Below are 5,994 nucleotides of genomic sequence, written 5' to 3' on the forward strand. Positions count from 1 at the left end.
AGGGCCGACGAAAGAGATGAGGTTATTTTTGGAACTTTGTCTGACACGTGTATATTTTTCCACGTGTATACTTCTGCTGACTCAACTAACTGAGATTTGGATGGAAAAATTAACAATGGGAGGAAAAACTAATTTTGATCTTTTTGGAGAGGAAACGCTAATTAGCTATATTGGGATGGGAGGGGAAGAAACGCAACATAGCATTAGTAGTTAGTGATGATTAGTGCTTAATGTCAATGATTATATATTCTTAGTTTAAAAGATTATTTTTTTCTTTGAGAGATAATTATGTTAGAGTTTGTTAATTAGGCTTTTGAGATTTGCTGAACTAATGAATACTAAAGGTTTTTTAATACAAAGGTAAACTTCTAAACAAGGTTTAATGTCCTTTTTATAAGTTGAATTTGTCAAAAGATTGAATTTTTACAACCTAGATCTACTGATCAAATGAACGGTTCGGCTGATAACTTGTCAGACAAACCTATTTTTTCCGAAAATATGCCTAAGTTCGGCTAAAAAGTTATCCGCTGAACCTCTGAGTTATCAGCCGAACTAGGCATATTGTTTTTTTAAAAAAGGTTCGACTGACAAGTTATCAGCAGAACTTCATTCTGTTAGGTTCGGATGACAAGTTATCAACTGAACTTCACTCTGTAACTGACGAATTTAGGTTCGGCTGATTCGAAGGAAAAACTTAACAACCGAACTAAGTGTGTTTTTTTTTTGACAAAATGAAGTTTGGCTATCATTTTCCTGTTTATTTATCGGCCGAACTGTTCTTCTGAAACATAAAAAAAAGGAAGAACAAAGATGTGTGTTCCAATATACGGATCTGAAGCTAAATCTCTTTGTGCAATGCTTCACACGACTAATTTATATTTGTGGTTTTAATGAATGATTAAAGATTTACGAATCAACAATTAATCACTGGCGAAAATAAAATCCAAATGGTTTGATTGTTGATTAAATTAGGTTAGGAATGCAAATGATTTTGGATTTTGGTTAGTTTAGATTTATGTTTTAATTTTGGATAAAGGGTATATAAGTAAATAATAAAATAATTAAGGATAATTTAGTAATCTACACACTATTAGGACACCCCTTATAAATCCACCCTAGATAGGACACCCCTAATTTGAGTATGCCTCGAAACAAGTTTCTTTACAGACGCGAAGCGAATTATCTTAATAAATTTTGCTTGAATTGAGAAAACAAAAATGAAAAACACCGGTCTGACAGAAGAGGCGACCCAAAATTGGAACCAGGCCTAGTCTAAGAGAGATTACGGGCCCATAGTCTGTCCATATTTTAGAAAAGAAATAATTGGCGGGAAGATTTGGTGGGAAAGTCCCCAAATTTTGAAACTTTTCATTTTCAGAATTCAAAATCCGAATTTCCTTTTCTCTCTCTCTCTTGAGTTGTTTCATCGACGATGTCGACAGCAACAAAATCTCCTTCAATTTCAAGAACAAATCATCATCAAAACCCTAATAACTCCATGGATACTTCTTCTTCTTCTGCTAAATCTAGATATGAAGCTTATAATCGATTACAAGCAGCAGCCGTTGCATTTGGTGAGAAATTACATATACCTGAAATAATAGTAACCGAGGGTCAATCTGATCGTAAGAGTTCTCTTCTTGAAGCTCTTCTCGGTTTCCGATTTAATGTTCGTGAAGTTGAAATGGGAACTCGTAGACCTCTCATTCTTCAAATGGTACACGATGATTCTGCTGTTGAGCCTCGCTGTCGATTCCAGGTGAGATCTCTTGCTCTGAGATTTTAATCTAATGTGTGATAATACTGATTTCAGATCTATCAGCTTATGAAATACTAGATCTGAACTTGTAGAAATGAGATTTGAAGTTGGATGAATCGATGAAGGGAAATTTCACCTCTTTGGTTTTTTGGCGGGAATTTGGAACATCTAATAGATCTTCATTCTGGCTTTTGTTATTACTGAGGATGTCTTTGGAAATTGATCTTATGTTTTGGTAATTATTTGAGTTTATTTTGTTTGATTTTGTTGAAATCTGAAATTAGGGCAAAATTTCGTGATACTAGTTGTTGAATTTGTGTGAAGTTCCTATGAGATTTGTTTAGGACAAGATAGAATTAGAATTGTTTCTAATATTGTGTTTGAAATTGTATGTTTCTGATTTTGGATTCTTATTTTCTGAATAGAAAATGGAAATCATTTGTTATTCTGGTTAACCACCGAGTGCTATGAATTTCTATGGGAATGGTAATATAGGAGTTAAGAACCATGTATTAGTATATGTTTTGCATTTTGTAAGTTTTACTTTTGGCAAGTTGGTTTCGCTTGAACTACACATACATGTTCATTTTCAATCTTTTCCAAGTGTGTCATCTTACATTTTGGTTGAATACAGGAAGAGGATTCTGAAGAATATGGAAATCCGGTTTCATCAGCGTCTAAGATTGCTGACATTATTAAAACGAGGGCAGAGGCTCTTCTGAACAAGACTAAAACCACAGTTTCTTCTAAGCCGATTGTCATGAGAGCTGAGTATGCACATAGTCCCAATCTTACCATTATTGACACTCCTGGATTTATTCTTAAGGTGGGTGGTTTTGTTCAACTTCCTTGCTTGATTTATCTATGGTTTGTGCAGGATGATTAATGTAGTTATATACTGTTTTGCTGTTTTTCTCATTTAATATTTCATTCTGAACTGAACAATCTGAAATGCTTGTTGCGGGCAAAGAAGGGTGAACCAGAAAATACACCTGAGGAAATCCTATCCATGGTGAAATCTTTAACAAGCCATCCTCACCGCCTTCTCCTATTTCTTCAGCAATGTAGTGTTGAATGGTGCTCATCTCTCTGGTTGGACACGATTCGAGAAATAGACCCAATGTTAAAAAGGACAACTGTTGTTGTATCCAAGTTTGACAACAGGCTCAAGGTATGTAAAATACATATTAGGGAATTCATGGCAAATAAGAGAAGAAATTAGTAACAAGTTTTTGATTTTCTTGATAAAATGTGCAGGAGTTCACAGACAGGTGGGAAGCGGATCGGTATTTGGGGACTAGTGGTTATCTCTGGGATAACGTACATCCATACTTTGTGGCCCTGAGGAAGGACTGGGGAATAGTTTCTAACGAGGAATTTCGGAGATAAATTTGCAAGGTTGATTCAGATGTTTTTCGTTATCTGTGAGAGGGTGTTGATGGGGGATTTGGTGAAGAAAAGTTTGGGAAGTTCATTGGTTTTGGCCGTTTAAAGGAATACCGAGAGGCTGAGCTTCAAAAGAGATACCGAGACTCTGTACCAGCAACTCCAACTTTGCTGGAACAGCGTTGTGATGAAGTAACCACATACTTGGCCAGAGTGGAGTCCAAGATAAGGGCAATTTCTGATGTTGCCTACCATCGGAGGTCTGCAATGATGCACGCAGCATCTATAAGCACTCATGTGGTAACTAATTATGATCTTTTCCATTCTCGTCTTATTTCTTCTTATTAATTGATGTAAATGTTGATATATCCTTAATAAGAAATGTTTTTGTTTCTTGTTATTTACTGAAGGGGGCAGTAATTGATGGAGCGGCAGACCCATGTGCAGGAAAATGGGGTAAAACAACCAAAGAGGAGCAGTTGGAGAGTGGTATTGGCAGTTGGCCTGGGGTTAGTGCAGAGATTAAACCTCCGAATTCCACCCTTAAGCTTTATGGTGGAGCAGCATTTGAGAGGGTAATGCATGAATTTCGTTGTGCCACTTACTCGATTGAGTGCCCTCCAGTTTCTATAGAGAAGGTAGATCTATTTAACTACTTCTGAACCCGCTAATCATGGTTTTGACTTGGACATACCACTTTCATTCGGGGTAAAACTGAAACATGGAATACTACTTCTAACAGGTTGCCTGCCAATGCTGGCCATGGTGAAGGTGGAAAAGTAACTGAAGCTGCAGCAGAGATTGCACGTTCTGCTGTTAGGTCATGGATTGCTCCTCTCCTGGACACTGTCTGTGATCGACTTGCATTTGTTCTAAGAAACCTTTTTGACCTTGCTGTTGAACGCAATCACAGCTACGACTCTTTTGATAGATTTAAGGTGGGTGGTTCCTTCGACTTCCTTGCTTGATTTATGTCTGGTTTATGTAGTATGATTAATGAAGTTGTATACGTTTTGCTGTTTTTCTCATTTCTGAAATGCTTATTGCAGCAAAGAAAGGTGAAGCATAAAATACACCTAAGAACTGGGAAAACAGATATAGAGGGAGGAAATCTTGTTGTTAAAACACTGGGTCAGGTCAGGTCAGGTCAGGTGAATGGGTCAAGAAGTTGCCTTATAACTTAGCACAAGCAGGGCTACTGTACGTTTACCACCGTAGTCCTGAATATCCCCAACTCTAGCTATATAAACACAACACGTTCTCGTAATCTCTCATACTGTCATACATACACCAATCTCTCTTCTCCCTCTACAGATTTTGATATAAAATCAAGAAATACTTTTCTTCTTTGTTTGTGAAGCAGCAGCAGCAGTAGTTATAATTTAGTCCTTGTAATTTGGTAATCAGTTTTTGATCATCTTCCCGATTCTTCTCATTCTTCTAGGTTTAAACATATAGTTTCTTTATTCTGCAATATGGATTTATCTCCGTTACAAGTTAGATACTCAGGAACAGAGAATCTTCAGAATTTTATATACGGCAGTGATGGAATTTCGTATCATAAGATGTTTGAGATTGTAGAGGATGACGCTGTGAACAAATTCTTTGTTTCAGTTGCAAAGCAGATTAGGAAACAAGATATGGATGAAAAACTGAAGCTTCCAAGTAGTTTTACCACGGATGTGGTGGAAGAAGTACTTTCCAAGAAGGAAAAATTGGATCTTTACACTACTGGTGGCCTAGATGTTCGAATTATCGACGGTAAACTCAATGAAAAGCAGATGAAGCTCGGAATCAGCAAAGGTAGTTTGATGGTTTCTTGTGGATGGAATCGATTTCGACATAATAATTGTTTTAACGAGGGTTTAAGTGTGAGAGTATGCTGTTACAGGCAAGTCGGGAGTGGGAAGATCAGTCTCGCCTTTTTTACGTAACACCAAAAAAAGAATCAAGAAGCAAAAACAAAGATGATCTCTCGATCATCAGCAGTCGTTTTTTAAGTTTTTAAACATTATGTTATTCGTCTCCTTTATAACCACATGAAAAATCAAGAAACCCCAAGATTTCATCTTCAATCAATCAAGAATGGCGATGTCTGGATCATCAATGGCAACTTACTTCATGGTCTCATTAATCCTCCTCTCATCGGAATAAGTTTCTGATCAACAACAACAACAGCAACAACAAACCCACCCCTTTGTTTCTTCATCTTCTTCAACATTCAATATATTCAAGAAAGAAGAAGCATCATCAGAACAACAATTTCAGAACATAATTGAAGCTTTAATGGATACTCAAGATTACAGTAACTGGGCTGAGGTACTCTCTATAACTGATCCTTTCACTTTTCCTATCACTGCAACTTTTTTAATCCCAGGTGATAATCCATTAATCAACACCTCCACTTCATCATCTTCATCTTCATCATCTCAATCTTTTATAACATCAACTATTGGTTATCACATAATCCCACAACAACTCCCTTTCTCTCTTCTTCAAACATTTGCAATAGGTTCAAGAATCCCAACTCTATTACCAGAAAAAACAATTCTTGTAACCAATAATTCCCAATCGAATTGCAGAATTGATGAAATTCGAATCACATATCCTGATTTGTACATCAACGGAGCTGTTGTTGTGCACGGTATTAAATCTACTTTGAATTACACTGCTTTTGGTGCTGCTAATGCTAAAGATGATGATCATGATACTAGTCATGACCCTTTTTCTGATAATGATGATGATAACAATAAGAAGAAGAATGGAAGTAGTAGTACAGTAGACGAAGGAATTGGAGGAAGAGGAAGAGAAGGGTATCTCTTGAATTATGATATCCTGTACTTTATTGA

The 5,994-nt window shown here is 36.6% G+C and overlaps 1 pseudogene; it reads left to right on the forward strand.

Annotated features, from left to right (window-relative positions):
• Window positions 1-1,432: 1,432 nt before the first annotated feature.
• LOC113337865 lies at window positions 1,433-4,502 on the forward strand (annotated as a pseudogene).
• Window positions 4,503-5,994: the final 1,492 nt, after the last annotated feature.

The sequence above is a fragment of the Papaver somniferum genome, unplaced genomic scaffold (assembly GCF_003573695.1).
Source record: "Papaver somniferum cultivar HN1 unplaced genomic scaffold, ASM357369v1 unplaced-scaffold_18, whole genome shotgun sequence".
Lineage (NCBI taxonomy): Eukaryota > Viridiplantae > Streptophyta > Magnoliopsida > Ranunculales > Papaveraceae > Papaver > Papaver somniferum.